Genomic DNA, 17990 nt, shown 5'->3' with positions numbered 1-17990 from the left:
AGCCTTGACTTTTAAACATCATGTCAATCAAGTTGCTGGCACATGCTTTGGGGCCATTGGACTTCTGAAAAGGGTGTTTCCCTATATACCGGATAGCCACAGGAAAACCCTAGTCCAGGCACTAGTGATTAGTAGATTGGACTACTGCAATGGCCTTCTTCTGTCAACTAATGAAGGCCAATTAAAAAAACTGCAAGTAGTCCAAAATACGGCGGCAAGGTTAATACTTAATGCTCCATCTAGAACTCCCTCCCGTCCTCTACTAGCTAATCTTCACTGGCTGCCAGTGCGACAACGCACAAAGTTTAAAATTCTGTGTACTATTCATAAATGCCTGTTAGGCAAGGGCCCCAAGTATCTTACCAATGTTTTCCAACCCTATGTTCCAACTCGATCCTTACGATCTAGTAGTCTTCACTTACTACAGGTTCCTAAAATAAAAAAGGCCCGTCAGGGAGGCCGTGCTCTGGCGCACACAGGACCCGCTCTTTGGAATTCCCTTCCCCCTAAACTTAAAACAATCACTAACCACTTATCCTTTCGTAAAACCCTCAAGACTTACCTTTTTACTATTAGTTAATCTGCCCATGGTTTGTGTACCCTAGAAAGTGAACTGGTGTGATGTAGACCTCCCTTAGCAAGCAAAAGCGCGGAGATATCCCTTCGGGGATTTATTCAGGCGCTATAGAAGCATATAAAATAAAATAAAAATAAAATAAATGTCCGCCCTGGCGTTCAGTAAACCTTCCATGTGTTGAACCACCAGGGATATGCCCTGATGTTCCAGCCATGTCCAGAGACGGAGGGCCTCTTGACATAGGGTCCACGACCCCACCCACCTGGTTTGTTGCAGTACCACATGGCGGTGGTGTTGTCCGTGAACACCTGCACTACTCTTCCCCGGACAGAGGGAAGGAATGCTTTTAGTGCAAGACAGATCACCCGGAGCTCCAGAAGGTTGATGTGGAGCTCGGACTCCGCGGGAGACCAGAGGTCTCTGATCTCCGCCTCTCCCATGTAGCCGCTCCATCCCAAAGGGATGTATCCGTCACCACTGTGTGTTCTGGTAGGGGAAGGGAGAGGGATCTGCCGTTGACCCAATCCTGGTTTGCGAGACACCACTGCAATTGTCGTGCAGTGCCCTCCGAGATCTGGACGCTTCAGGTCCCACTGCGGAGCCCACATATGCCACCTGGCATGATCGAACAGCAGGATGCAGGAGGCCATGAGGCCCAGCAGACTCAGGGTCATCCCGAGCGAAACCCGGGATAGAGGCTGAAAGATCGGAATCATAGCCCGAATATACTGGACTCGCTGTTTGGGAGGATAAACCAAAAACTGCGTCGTGTCCAGAACCGCTCCGATGGAGAGGAGCTTCTGAGAGGGGGTCAGGCGTGACTTCGGCACATTGATGGAGAACCCCAGCGAATGCAGGGGTGTCAGCCGTAGTCTGGAGGTGGTAGACAACTGCCTGGGGCGGGCCCATCTTCAACAACCAGTTGTCGAGATAGGGGAAGACTGGAACCCCTGATCTGCGCAGATGAGCTGCCACCACTGCCATCACTTTAGTGAACACCCAAGGGGCTCTAGTGAGGACAAAGGGGAGCACGGTAAACTGAAAGTGCTCGTGGCCTACCGTGAACCGGAGGTAACGCTGGGGGGCGGCAGGACGGGGATGTGAAAATAAGCATCCTGCAAGTCCACCACTACCATCCAGTCTCCAGGGTTGAGGGCAGACAAGACCTGAGCCAGGGTCAACATTTTGAACTTCTCCCTCCGGAGGAAACAGTAGACGTCTCTGAGATCCAAGATAGGACGCAAGCCCTTGTCCTTCTTGGACACCAGAAAGTAGTGGGAATAGCAACCACAACCTACTTCTATAGCAGGGATGTGTTCAATGGTTCCCTTGGCCAAGAGAGCCGTAACGTCCTGTTAGAGAAGGGCCAGGCGATCCCCCGACATGCAATGGTACTGGGGTGGCATGAGTGGAGGGATAGTCTCAAAGGGGAGGGAGTAGTCCCTTCGGACTATCTGCAAAACCCACCTGTCTGACGTGATGGTGCGCCAGTGGAGGAGGTGATGGATCCTGCCGCCCACTGGTGTTTGATGGGCCTGAAAGGTCAGACTAGGAGGGTTTGGAGGCCGCTACAGAGGGGGCAGTGGTGGACTGGCCCGCCCGCTGGCCCCCAGAACCACGCTGGTGGTTACCACGTTCCCTGCTGTGCTGAGGTTGAACTTGCGCTGGTCTGTTGCTCTGAAAAGAAAGTGTTCGGGCACCCCTTCTGTGGCCATGAAAGGAAGACCGTGCAGGGTGCATGGATGAGAGGCCCAAGCGCTTGGCCGTAGCCCCAGAGTCCTTGAAGCGCTCTAGCGCACTGTCTGCCTTGTCGCCAAACAGGCGACGGCAATCAAAGGGCATGTCCATCAAAGTGTTCTGCATATCCCCAGAAAAGCCAGTCGTTCTTGACCAGGCGTGACGGCGAAGCGCCATTGACATTGAAATGGGCCTACCCAGTGAATCAGCAGTGTCAAGTCCACAGCGGATGGCAAACTTTGCTGCGTCTCTCCCCTCGGCAACAGCACGGGAGAGTACAGCCCGGGCCTCCTCCGGACATCATATCCTGTTGTAAACGAATCTAGGACCCTAGTGTAGTTTTTCCCGATTCATGCCCTTATATAGGTATACTTTACCCTATCCTTATATAGGCATAGAAATCATTACCATATTTGGCCTGAGCCTTACAGCCCAAATACGGCAAGGCTACTTCCACTAAGTTCCGAGAATTCACAACGATTTCTTGGACAAACCCGCCTTCAGCAGCTAGGATCTTCCCCCTGTTTGAATATTAAGTTATCCAAGAAATCCTGGAGTTTTCTAGGAATTGAACCTTTGAGTGACGTTATTAAGTCCAATCATGCGTCAATCTCGGCACCTTCATGGTATAAATATGCCTACATTTGCCCAAAATCATGCTTTTACAGTACTACTTTATAAAACTGTTTGCATTATATGCCTTGTACTTTATAACCAGCATTACTATTGTAGCAGTACATTTCTCATGCTTGAGATAGAAGACTGTTCAATAAATACCTTTTATTGAAAACGACCGTCTCTCTAATTTCTCAGCAACTCTGGTGAAACTAAGTATACACGATTGACTGAGTAAAATAGTTATCTATTGTTTCCACGACTCTGAAGATTGATTTCTTATTCTTATTCTTGGGAAACAAAGTTGTCATGTTATATGGTTGTCAGAAACTAATCCCTTCTTGTACTTTCGAGAACGTTTCTAGTGACCTCTGAGCTAGCTGGCACACACATAATTAATTCTAATATATTCAGCAGAGACCTAGTAAACCTTAGTCCTACGTCTAAACCGCAGTTTATATTATTCCAATGCGCAGAGCCTATTGGGAATATAGGAACTACACTACATGGCGCCCAACGTTTGGTAAGGCGATAATTTAACGCTAGATACTAGAGTAACTCAGTCGTGCTTTTCACACAGACCCCTTTCTCCCATAAAAACTCCAAAAGACGTCTGGAGTGGGTGAAAGGATAATATCCGCCAAAACTGAGTAGGACGAAAAAATCCTATGTATTCGTTTTTGGTTTGTTCAACGTTGAAGGATACAGTGTTGCAAAATATTGTGCACCTAATCTTTGTTTCCTTGAAACTTATTCTGCAAACTCTTCAATAAGTAAAAAATAATGGTTACTGACGAAGAATTAGCTGCAGCAGCAGCTCAAGCGATCTTAGATGACGCTGAAATACTAGAAAATGTCAGGGATGCTATACTGCTCTCGGTAAATGTAAGAAAAAGTATAACTTCCAAACTGATAAATAATGGAGTATCAGCAAGAGGAGGCAGAGTAATCTTTGTCATAGAGGCACATGAATATCGCCAGACAGAGGTATTCTATTCATGGATTCAGTTTCCAGCAGCAAATGCAGGAACACGAGAGTTCCACTACTACAAAGCAGAGGAACTTCCAACGGAATACGTTCCTTTCGAGGACATTGAAATTCCATTAATTTACCAAGTGCATCAGCTCTGGTTTAAAGGCACCTTAAAACATGAAAATCACATTACCAGGCTTGGTCCACTAGGTAGACCTGGAGCTACATGGCCGGTACTAGCCAGCTATACACCACATCCAGACATTGAAAGGATGTCAGATGTAGAATTGTTAGCACAGCTAAAACAGTTAATTAAAATACATAGACAATTGGTCCAATATGTCATGCGCACAATAACAGTCTAACCAGCTGTAAAAATTCCACAGCACACCCCTCATCAGGGGAACACAAATAAAATAACACCACAGACTATACAATCAGTCATTGGAAAGTTGCCATCCCAAAAGGGAACAAATTCTATTTTGGTTAGCACAAAAAATTACTCAAATAGAGGCAGTATTTCCTGATAGTACACCTCATGAGAAACACAGGATTCTGACAATCTGTTTACCTATGGGGATTGCACCACACGTAGAGGATTGTGACACTTGGGGCACAGTCTTTGCTTCAATCTACACAAAAACACATGGTGTTCCGTCCATGGCGGTAATACCAGATGTTTTAAGACCGATTCAAAATGAATACGGTCCAGAACCAGCTTTAAATCTAGGTATGAAATTACTGAAAGATTTCAAACAGGTATCGGCTATACTACTAGCCAGCATTAGAGGTGAAGCAGCATCAGTGGCAATCCGCCAGAAATTAAAAGAAACAGACATTACTGAGCAACCATATGAGCTTGCCAGAATCATTGAAAAATCCTATGAAGAATTAGGTAGAGATAGTTTGGGTGGGAAACCACTAAAACCACAATTAACTGAAAATCCTGAAATTTTTTTATTAAAAACAATCTCACTACTCCTAGAAAGAAGTGGGAAAATAATAAACAGACACTTCCTAGAGAGAAGCGTTCTCAGTTCAGAGGAAGGTCTCCCCAACGGAGGAGAGTTAGATCTCCTGAACGGGGAGCAAGATCTCCCCAACGGGAGCCGTCTGAAAAAAGATATAACCTTAGAAATAGGGATACTTTAAGAAAACCTGATAGATATCAAGATAATGACACACGTCCCTCTCGATCTTTTCAGACTTCTTCGCAGAAATCAGAAAGAAGAGGACGGTCAGAACACAAAGAAGAACGCGCCAAGTCCAAAGACAAAGAACCCGTTCACCAAAGTAAAAAAGCTCAATTTTCAAAGAAGAAGGTAGCAAGCATAAAAATTAAACATGCCGAGGATTCTGAGGACATAACTCAAAAACAGGGAATGGGCTCAGACAATGCTAGACAGCACAGCAGAAGTGACCATAGCTCGCAAGCACCTGATGGATCATCTGGAGACAGTGGACTTGAATGAATACATTCAAGTTGAAACTGCCAACTCCAGGGTTAGTACACCCCACAAGTTATATATGAAATAACACTCCGGATGGAGGGGGACATAACTAGAAAAATAAAAGCTCTTTTGGGACAAGCTTTCCAAGGGTTATGACATACTTCTAGCTGAAAAAGACTGGCCACCTGTTGTTGTTAGGGAGTGCCCACACGGCGAAGAAATGATTATGCCAGCCTTCTCAAATCACATTCCAATTCATAAAAAATATACATATGCATGGAATCTCACCGAAAATCGCCAGAACGCCATCGCCATTGCCGAACGGCTTGAACGGGTTGCTGCGGCTGCTGCCGCGGAAAAGCGGCTACCGGTTACCAGCTCCCTGCCTGCTTGGCCGAGGGGGGTGCGAAATCTCCGAAATCGCCAGAATGCCATTACCAAACGGCTTGAACGGGCTGCTGCTGCTGCTGCCGCAGAAAAGCGGGCTGCCGGCTACTGGTTAACAGCTCCCTGCCTGTTGTGGCCGAAGGGGCCGTTTCTGAAGCCGTTTGCGGTCCCGCTGCATGTTTGCTGCAGTTCGGCCGATCAGCCACGCCGTTTGTGAGGAGCGGTAGCTGCAAGCGGGTGTGAGCGCTGAGTCAAGTGCTGTGAAAACAACACCGCCACAGCAGCAGGAGGGGGGGAATCACTGCCGTGACGTGGATTGGCCCCCCACCAGCTCCACCGCTGAGGCGCCGCGGCGCTGAGTAACCCGGGGGAGCCAGGAGGACTAGTGAGCCGCTTCAATTTGCATTGGAGAGAGCAGTCAGAGAGCAGGTGGAGAGCAATCACGGAGGAGCGTGCAGAGTGGAGCGGAGAGCGGAAGGCGTTGAGAAACTAGGAGCACTGAGCTCTGAGCGGAGGGGCACGGAGCGGGGCAGTGCCGCCGACCGCAGCCTGGTCTCGTAGTTTCGGACCGTAGGTGTCGGAAGGACGCCAAGTGAAGCAGCAGGAGCGAGCACCGGTGAGTGGTGAGTCGTTCAGGACCTGTTTAGGACTGTTTATGAACGGGAGTGGGAAGCGGGGAGTACGCGGGGAGTGCGCTGGTGTGCTGTAGTACCCATACGGCTAGGCTGGGATACTGATAAAACACGCTGCAATTGACTATTTAGCCATATTTGACCATAGTACACTGAACGGCTGATGGTGAATAGTGCTCGGTGGTTGCAGGAGGGGCAACATCACTATCGTCACTACTGTGCCACAGGTGGGATACCAACAGTACAGTCGAAAGGAGGGTAGGAAGCGCACACAGGCTGGTGAACTGAAATTGTAAACAACTGAACACAGGGAGAGTCTCCTTAAGAATTTTGTGACCACAGACTACACCTAAAAAGTAAAAGTGTCAGAGTGCCACCCCTGAAATTACACTCAGACATAAAGAAAATATAAACCGGGAAATATGCGATCAGGAAAGGTAAGAACTGCAAGCACAACAACAAAACGCTCAAAAAGAATGCAACAATCAATGGTGTCAAAAAAGCTAAAAACCAACACAGCAGGATTGACCCAGTCTCTTATCTCCCCAATAGCACGGATGTTTGAGAAATCCGGTAAAATACCGGATAATTTTCAATTTATGAAGGACCCATCCGGAGCTCTGTTGTCAATGAAATCGGAATTAGATAAGGACAAACTACAGACCCCCATGAAACCTACTACCAGTGAAATACATAACATTACACAACACTGTAAGCAAATTGTACAAATAGAACAAAAATTTGAGGAATACCAAATTACAGCTTTAGATATAATGACTGGTGAGCAACTGCAAGGGCCAATGCATCATGAAACTCCAAAAGAATTGCAAAACTGCAATATAACTCCTGAGACAGAGCCAAAGGCTAAGAAAGTTCACTCTCCCACAAATAAACCTCATTCAAAATCTCCGGAAACTAACCAACAACATCACGGAGATTGGAGGGAACAAGCGCTATCAAGGTTCCCTATTGAAGCCAATGTTGAAATTAATAAAAGATTGTGTTTAGACCCTGAGGATATTGAAAAATAACTAAACCATCATAGGGCTAAACACGGGACTGTCAACTATAAAGATATGGTCAATGGAACAATAAATGAAATCAAGCCAGTTGAGGAAGACGAGGAAGGAAAGCAAGAAAGTAATGACTTAGCTACACATTACCGATAAACATATGGTGGAGCACAAAAACACCCGGGATATCAAACATGCTAAGTGTGAGGTGGCTCAAAACTCAGAATTGGGAATAAAACAGCAAGAAGCAGGGATATCCTGGGATATTTACTACCAAACTTCGACCCTCACGCTAGAAGCCCTTCAATACCAATCAAATAAAATGGACATCCAAATCGACCTCTTAAAAATGATGGCAAATACTGTAGTGGGAATTGATAACAAACTTGCCCAACTTAATGAACTGATAATTAGAGCACAGACAGAAAACGAAAAAACAACTACGGAATGTATTCACGTACCTATTATGGATAAACTAGCAGTACTACCGGCAGTTCTAAAGAGCATAATAGAAGATACTAAAAGAGATATCCAAAACAGTAAGGGGAAAGCTGATGCGGATAACACTACTAGTAAGGAAAAGAATAAAAACGAATCTAGGAATGGGTCCGAAATCTCTAAAGACATAGAAACAAAACAGTTAACAAAACAACTTGGTGAAATAGTAAATCTCCCAGATCTGCAAGTATCGGACCAACCTGGAAACGAAATTATAGGTAAAGAAATTCAAGTGGATCAGATCAACAATGATAACGACTCAGATGGTTTTACTACGATGTCGAAACGTCAAAGAAAAAAACTCCGCAAAGCAAGAAAATTGAAAAAACGAAAATAGGTGTCACAATAAAGATAGACGATGACCGGATACCAACAACCACAGATGCTACGCAGAAGGGCAGAAACCACTACTTTCCTATATTTGGACATAAACCAACAACTGGACCAAGTCCAACAAAGTGCCCCACTGTAGATTAAACACAATTTCCAATAAGGAACGATAATACAGTAGTAGAAAGCCAAGTGGCCAATAGGGCCCCAGATAACCCGTCACAGGTAGCCAAACATGATGTAAAACAAGAGGAAGAAGAAAGAGTGCCAAGTATTTCTAACTCTAACAGAATAAATGAAAGTAGTCCCACCAAATCAACCCAAATAACTATTCCTCACCAAAAACACAGTGCTAAAGAAATAATTAAAAAAGACTGGGAGCTGACAGCGAGAAAGGTGGGAAATGGGCCTATAAAAACGCTAGAATGGGACCATTTGCTGATTAAAAGTAGGGAAGGGGTAAAAACAATCAGCTACAAACCTATGCAAAGCGAGAAAAATGAGGTCCTCAATTACCAAATTCCTAACATCAGTGAAAAACTTATATTTACACCCGAATTTCAGTCTAGAGGCAGGCACGATATACTAAACCGTGGGAACTTACTCAGATTATTTAAATCAATACCAGTACTACCTAATATCGTATTGAGTTTATGGAGAGGAAACTCAGCAGTCAGACTCCAACGCTAATAACATTAATATCACCAACAGTAGCTGACCAGATCATGAACGAGCAAATGACGTTCAAAACCTGGGGCATAGTAATAACCAAACAAATCCCAGAGGTATACCCTATTCCTTTTATTGGGGATGAAACAAAATTAAAACATGAAAAAGTAGATAAACAGATCGTTTCAGTACTAAAAAACGCGCTTGGTAGATCCCCTATGAAAAACGTATGTACCCCGCCGCAAAGCCCTGTTGACAGAATGGTAGAAATAAATGAAAAAATGGATAAATATGGCACTACACAATAACCTTAAACAATGAGATGATAGTCCAAACAGGGGCGTAGCTAGAGCTTCTGGCGCCCGGGGCTATCCCTCAGATTGCCGCCCTTGGCCGCGGGGCTGGGGATAAAGGACGGGGAGCAGGTGGGTGGATTGGCAGGGTTCAAGTTACAACGCCACTCTCTACTCAAAGCAAAGGTCGGAGCGGAGGTGCTGCGTGGGTCCACCCACTATTTTGACAGGGTGAACACCGTCCACCCGCCAAGAAATTGGGCCACACAGAAATATGCTGAACTTGATCTTGTGTCATTTTCAGACTCCTAGGCACGTTCAGCAGCACCTGCACAGTCTGCTTTTCATTCCCATCAGCAACGTGCTAGCAGCGAGGGGGGCTTTTATATCTTAACCTCCAGCTGGGCCAAAGATAAAGGCCAAGTTAAGGGGCCATTAGGCCTCTTTTTGATGGAGTGGCCTGGAACCTCACACTTAAATGTAAATGCAACAGAGGGAAACAAATGCACACAGCTTGTTATCTCTTCACAGGTAATTAAGAGAGGCTTGATTTTGACTTTATTAGGTCCATTTATGTAAGTTCATGAACTGTAAGAATGTCATACGTGTTGGCCTGTCACAGTATTTAAATAGCACTATTTTCATGCAAGTGTGTAAATCAGTGTATAAGATGAGTTGCATGAGTCAATGAGGGCTGCAAGATATAGCAGTCACATATCCTACATAGCTCACTGTGCTATATTGAAAGGCTTACTATTTATGAACTGCAAGTAACGAAAGGAGAAGTGTGGCTCACTGGTTAGAGGAGGCAGACCTGGAAGCAGAGGTCAGCCCGGGACCAGGGTTCAATTCCTGGCTCGGCCGGGTCTTGAGTCCTAAAATGTCCATGGACTCGACAATTCTCGCTCCGATGCCTACTCGATTCACGGGTTCACACTCTGCAACTCTGGGCAATAGCTTGCTTAATCTCCACAACGGCCCCTCGCGGCGGGATGCCTGGCTTTCACCTTGCGGATACCCTGCCGGGGTTATCTCACAGGGGAATACCAGGATGGGTTCCCTAAGCAAGCGCTTAGAAACCGCTCGGTGATTTGCGCTATATAAATTCCTGTACATTTACATTTACATTTACAAAGGATCTGTGTTCAAAGCAGTAACCTGCTTACCTTGTTACATAAAAAAACATTCTATCATCTGCATATTACATGATGTGCTTTACCAGCACATTAACCTTCTATACTACTTCGAGTCAGATCTGGAACTACACAAAACAGAAATCTCTCCATGAAATACTTTAACCGCCTGGGTTATCTCACCAATTATTATTTCATGATATATACTGGGCACCTCTACAGCAGATGTCTTTCCCCATAAAAATATTAGAAAATGCAGACTTTGTAACCAATTAAGCATAAAAGATCTACAAACATGCTTCTCCTTGCTGCCTAGATCTTTAAGCAGGGTTTTAGAACATTTTTAACATTAGTTGAAGCATCAGGATTGCGCCACTTTTTTTTAGCACAACCCCAAAGCAAAATCTAATTTGCTGAATCTCACAATGCACTTAAATGCACTCATGATATGTGATGTCACTTACTGTCACTTACTGTGATGCCATGTGTGAGGTCATGCGTTGTGACATCACAGGCTGTGATGGCACACACTATGATGTTACTTGACTAACTAGGTTAGTTCCCCCCACATGCTGGAGTAACAAGAAAGTCCATAGCTTAAAAAAATACAATTTACATATTTTTCCCCACAGCACAGGCAGTTTCATGCTTTCTCATCCACCACATGCATTTTAAAAAGGCCTGCCCCTGGACCATCCCTCTGGGTAACTTCATGTGGTGTCAGTCAGCCAGCAGTGTAGTCCAGCAATCATTCGAGACTCCTTTGAAAAGCATCACCACTGACCCACCTGTGGCCCCCAGGTCAAAACTAGAGATCCTTCCAACTCTCAGTGTCACCCATATCCAACAAGTGATACCTTAAACTGATAGCCACCCTTAAGTTAAGTTCCTACTGCTGCTGTATAGAACAGAGGAATACAAATTCAAATTTTATTCATTTTCACGTACCTTATTTAGGCTGTCAGTGTCATAGCTGCCATGGTTTCAGATTGCTATGTGTGACATTTTCAGAATTTCAGTATAATGATGAGTGACATTTCAACGATTAGGAGTGACACTTTCTCCCGAGGTAAGAATCAAGCAAAGACGACAAGGGAAACATATAAATATCAGAATTAATACCCATTTGAGCAATAGGAACTCTAATAATATCTTACAACTGCTGCACAGCAACCACAATTCGATGCCCAAAAAATTCAGCCCATACAGTGAACCTGTCACACCTACACTTCAGGGTGTGTACTGGAAGACAGCGTGCATATGTGATTTTACAACAGGAAAGGTTTGTGGTATTATAAGAAAAATCAAGAGTACAACCCAGTGCAGCAAACCCAACACATACAGAAAAAAGCCCAAAACAATCAGCCCAAAACTGTCACTTCAGGGGTTGCATTGGAAGCAGGCATGATAAGAAAACTACCACCTCAATGTCTCAACAAGGTATAGCGGGGAGAGTGCGTGTATTTAAAATTGCTGCAGGACATTTTTTTTATAAAGTCAGGAAATCAACAGTAAAACCCTGCGCAAGAAATTTAATAGGTCAAAAAATGTCAAGCCACACACTGGCCTGTTCAAGACCTTGTTTTCTCCAAATTGATTGATTTACTTTTTGTAGTTTTATGTAGCACCGGCTCAGCCAAAAGGTATTGAATGGCTTTAAACGAGCACCAGTTACATTTCATGAGCAGAGGAAGTTATTTGCCCCAAATCACAGGATGTTCCGACTATGCCGGGCCCGGGAGTCAAACCTCTTTCGGTGACTGCTGCTCTGGTGTCGAACAGGTCGGCCACGCTGCACTCTCCCTGCAAGATCAGTGGAGCTAAGTCGCCCCGGCCCAAAACAAGTTTGCATACTGTAGCAGATACCTACTGAGACAGACTACTGCCTCATTGCACAGTTCTCGGTTGACCGGCCGCAGGCAGATCCGGAAGACCGCTGCGCCTGCACATTATAAAAAGGCATAAAGGTAAGTAAAATTAGAACTTAAGTACCTTACATCTTTGTGAGGTGAGCCGGTGCCCCGCCAACAGGTCAGCCGTGTCTGGCTCGCAGTCATGCTTACTCCTGTGGCAACCAACGCCAGGCCTCGTGAATGTGGCAGGTACTGTATACGGTAGTGGACTGGTGACAGTGCCCTGGGCTGTTCCTGCGGCCGCCGCGGTCCTCTCTCAGCCTGGCCGCTGGTGAGGGGTCAGGTCAATCCGGTCGTGGTGTGGGTGCCTGGATCGATGTAATTAATTAATAAATACTGCCACAGTACCACTGTACGAGGGCCTGTTTCATTTCGCCAGAAGGAGACACTTTCATAAAACTGCCGCCGGTAGTAATGATAATCCCGCTCGCGGGATCATAACCGCTGCAGTGCCATGATTGCCCACTAGTTTAAACTCCAAAACACGTAGCCTTTTTGCGCCGCAGACGTTTTTTTCTCTTAAACAAGGTGGCTGGAAACGGAAGTAGCCATTGGGCATCCGGGCACTGACTCCTGACGAGGTTTCTGTACAGCAGGGTGAGGGTCTGATGAGAGTGTGAGTCAGTCAGGCGTCTGAAACCACTATGCCTGGTCATGGTGGTGCATGATTTTCTTAGAAGCAGGTCCGCTTGCACTTTCAAATATACGTGCATACTGGTTGCTCAGCAACAGCCGCCACATGGGCCTGCCGCCCCAAAAACAGTGCCGCCTGGGGCGGACCGCCCCCCTCGCCCCCCCCTAGCTACGCGGGTGAGTCCAAAGCAAGCAGCTGATAAAAGCAATGACTCGGAAATAATAATAATGTGTTCATGGAACATTAATGGATTGAGAGGTAAGATCTATAACGCACAAATAGATTCTATAGTGGGACCATGCCAGATTATATTACTACAAGAAACATGGGAAACCAACCCATTTCAGTTACACGGATACGTAGGCTACTATGTAAATGCAAAGAAAGACCAAAGGTTCGGCCGAGCAAGTGGGGGCCAGGCAATATTTATCTCAAACACCATACAGGCACACCATGAGCAAGTGGAAGTAGATAGTACAAACATCCTAATAGTTAAATTGAACTATAAAATAAATAACCAAAAACCTAAATCCTTATATTTGATTAATGTATATATATTGCCTACCCATGTGAGTAGGGAGACAACCTGTGGAACCTTGAACAATCTTCTAATTAACACAATGTTGGAGGATCCTATAGCAGACCTTTTGATTACTGGGGATTTTAATCTTAATCTAATGTCCGCCCACACAAGAGATGATATAACGCAATCGCAAAACCACCAATGGTTAATTCCCCAGCAGGACTTAGGGAAAGAGTCTAAATCATCTTTGAACAGAATTAGTAAAAAATTCGTTAAGGACATGGAGTCGATGGGACTTCGAATTCTTAACGGTAGAATAAAAACGGATGTGCCCCCAGCATATAGTTATTTTGGGTATAACTCACAGTCCAGGATTGATTACACAATGACCTCATTATATATGTTTCATAGCATCACCTCGTATCAACTAAAGAAAGTAACTGAAAGTGATCATGCCCAGCAGATAATTATAATGAACATTGGAACGAATACAAACAAAGTTTACCAGACTGTCGAGGGTTGCTTTGGAACAACTAACTATAAACAACTGTTCTGGAATGTTGGAAATAAAGAAGAAACGAATGAACAGGTGGAAAGTCTTGTGGAAGCATGCTTAAACAACACAATATCGGAAACAGTGATAGAGCAATGGGAAAACTTCACTGGGATGTTGATTAAAACTCAAAATCAAATACAAACAAAAAAGAACCCAAAGTGGAAAGAAATGAACAGGGACAATGAAAAGTACATAAATCTTCCATATACAATAATGAAGTTGAAAAAAGACCGAAATAGGATTATTAGGTTAACGAAGAAATCTGGGGTAAAAGCAGAAAACCTAGGCAAATTGAAGCTACTAAATCAAAATCTGAAGAAACTAATATGGAGCGAGAAAAATCAAGCAAAACAGGCAACTTGGGCAAAAGTATTCCATGCCAGGAAGCAAAAGAATCCAAGAGAATTCTGGAAAATCATCTACGGACTTGCTAGACCAAATAAGCATGTGGTCTCATCACCATTAATCGAGCAGGAATGGGAGACTTTTCTGAGGAAACACCTAAACCAGGATAATTCACAGTCATGGTTAGCGGAAAAGCAACACAGGTGTAAAAACGACATTGACATGGCAATTTCTCTTCATGACAACTATATGGACACACCAATACAAATAGAAAAAGAAGAGTTAATTAAATTAATAAAAAAAACAAAAGAACGGTGCTCCCGGACCAAACGGGATACCGTTTGCACTCTATAAAAAAATCCAAAATTGTGGGCTACACACCTAGAAAAACTATATAGAGAAGTCATTCTAAAAGGAGCCGTACCGAAGTCATGGCGAGGATCCTTAATAACCCCAATTTTCAAAAAAGGAAACTGGGCGCTTGCAGAAAACTACAGGCTGATTACTCTGCAAGACACGGACGCCAAGTTGTTTGCCAGAATTTTGTTGACTAATCTAGCCGAATGGGTTAGGGAAAACAAGATACTGCCTTTAAACCAAACAGGCTTCATACAAGGTTTGGGGACAACAACAAACATACTGGTTTTAGCTATGCTCATGGATAAGTCAAATAGAGTGAAGCAACCCCTGTACCTATGTTTTATAGACTTTAAATCTGCATTTGACTGTGTCAAAAGAAATGTACTATGGAAAAAACGAGGGAAAATGAAAATTCCAGCTGCCCTACTAAAGCTGATTCGTCTCTTATATACGAAGACATGGGTGAGTGTGAGGATGGGGGATGGAAGAACGTTATCTAAGGAGATTCCAGCAAATGAAGGCCTAAAACAAGGCTGTGTTCTAGCCCCCCTCCTCTTTAATCTGTTTCTTGCAGACCTAACTGTAATACTGGACGATGAAAATGCTCACCCCCCGAAATTAGCTGATAAGCGTCTCACTAATTTGCTGTATGCGGACGGTGTCATACTATTGAGCCACATGAAAGTGGGACTACAGTGCCTAATTAGTCAGACCCACATGTACGCAAAGGACAATGGGATGGTAATAAACGAGACAAAAACTAAGATCATGGTAGTTACCAAAAATAACAAGATAAGATACAAAAGTAAATGATTCATGGACAACACCCAATTAGAACAAGTAGAGGTATATAAATATTTGGGTGTGTTATTTGCTGAGAAGGGCAATTACCAGCTGCAAAAAAAGGACGTTCAAAGGAAGACTAATGCATTAACTGCAGCTTTCAGAACTGTACAGAAGTCACTTCCCAGCCTAACCTATGGCCCTCTCCTGAGTATTATAGGAGCAAGACTCCTACCAACTATCACATATGGTAGCGAAGCGGCAATGGGTAAGGATAATGAAACTCTGAACAAAGCCATAACCAGAGCATATCGGGCCCTATTTCATCTCCCAGCGAATGCGTCTCCTGCACAAATAAGGTTGGAGTTCGGATTAACCAATCAACAATATGCAAGGCAAGGACACTTCATAAAAGTATGGAATCGAATAAAAAACGACCATGAAAATGAGATATCGAAGCTAATATGGAGAGAAATAAATAACAACACAAACTCTACTGCATGGCACTATCTTATGGAAGCAATAAGAGAGTTTGCAGTCACGTCTATTTGGGAAAATAATATAACCAAGGCATCGTTTAAGAAAATAATTAATAAAACTGCAAAACAACTATCCATTTTAAATGATAAAGCTATCCTTACAAAGAGAAAACATGCCTGGATAATAATAAATGGCTATAAAAGAAAGGAAATTCAACAATATCTGGACACACCCTGGACGGAAAAAAACAAACAGGTGCTCCTTAAAGCAAGATTTGGAATAATGCCAGGCCTGTGTCATCTTCCACCCTGGGAGAGAGTGGAAACCCAAGCGCTATGCAGACTGTGCAATAATGGTGAGGAGAACATTCTCCATCTATTGTGTATTTGCCCAGAACTCTTGCAGGAGAGAGGAACATTGCTTAAGCTTCCATTTAACGTACGAGGTATAAGGACATGCAGGCAGGCCCTGATTAGGTGCCTGCACTCGAATGACATAATCTTGAATGCAACCTTTGTAAAGTTTTTAATGACAGTTAAAAGGAAATTAGGAGTATAATTATTTTTAATATGTAACTGATTGCGAAACCGATGTATTGGTATTTTAAGTGTTTTATACTTGAATATAGTTTTTACTGTTTTCTTTTTTTTTTCTATATAGATGTGTAATATTGTTAGATTTTAAATAATCAACACAATAAACTACTTACTTACATATGCAAGAAAATGGGCTGTAGCTCAAGCTCCAGCATTATATACAAATTACGTAGGATGGGATGAGGACTTTCCTCACCACAAAATACAGTTAAAAAAACAACCTACTGCTCAGGAACAGTACCCTGTTAAACAGGAAGCTAAAAAACAAGTCAGGGAGATCTTAGATCAACTTGAATATCAAGGGGTGATTGAAACATGCACCTCATCTATGAACAGTCCTTTGTTTCCTGTCTCCAAACCAGACAATTCATATTGTCTAGTTTTGGATTACAGACACCTAAACTCCTGTTGTAAAACATTCGCAGTACAAAATGCACATAGTGCTGCACTGATGAATAACATCGTGCGCAAAAAATATAAAACCACATTGGACATTTCAAATGGGGTTTTCTGTCAAAACATTGCACCAGAAAGCAGATACCTGACCGCTTTCTCAATCTTGGGGACACAGCGACAATTTTGCCGTCTCCCCCAGGGATTCAAGAATAGTCCAGGGTTATTTTCAGCCAGAGTAACAGAGTTACTACAAATGTACGACGATGAGGCATTATCTTATGTCGATGACATCTATCTTACAGATGACAATTTGGATGTACACTTGAAAAGAGTGAACACCATAATACTTGGGTTTGCTTCTGAAGGGTATAAATTCAATTTTAAAAAGTCACGAATTGCCCAACTCAATGTCCTATTTTTGGGGTACGAGTTATCAAGTGAAGGCAAAAGCCTGGTAGCAAACTTTCTTGAGAAGTGTGCGCTGCTTCAACCTCCAAAAACACTGAAAAACCTACAGTCAATTGTAGGTTTCCTGAATTTCGGTAGAACTTACGTTTTGAATTACGCAGAGAGGGTTAAACCTCTCTATGAACTAATCCAACCAGATTTCAAACAAACTAATTGGACTCAAGCACACACAGAAATTCTGCGTTCAGTCCAAACAGACATGTTAGCTAAAAAACAGTTACAGACACGTGAAAACATTCGCAACCTAGTGATCCATGTCATCCCAGGAAAATGCAGATTCACATACCTGACCTATAATGAAGGTGAAAAGGTACCAATCGCTTACAAATCACACTTGTACACACAAGCTGAAATGAAATTCTCATCAACAGAAAAAATTCTGCCAGCGGTTCAAACTGCAGTAGCAAAAGAGAGAGCTCTCGCACAGGGTAAACGTATAATGATCGTTACACCTGTACCTGCCTTAGAAGCAGTGACAAGAGCTAGCATTCCCAATGCAAAAGCTTTACATCCGAGATGGATTCAATAGGTTAACTCTCTTGCTGCAACAGACGTTGAATACCATTTTGACACTAATTTAAAGACACAAGAATTTCTCCAATATGAATATGATTGTCCTCTGCCGACT

This window comes from Lissotriton helveticus, chromosome 12 (genome assembly GCF_964261635.1).
Source record: "Lissotriton helveticus chromosome 12, aLisHel1.1, whole genome shotgun sequence".
Taxonomy (NCBI): Eukaryota; Metazoa; Chordata; class Amphibia; order Caudata; family Salamandridae; genus Lissotriton; species Lissotriton helveticus.
This window is presented reverse-complemented; position numbering follows the sequence as displayed.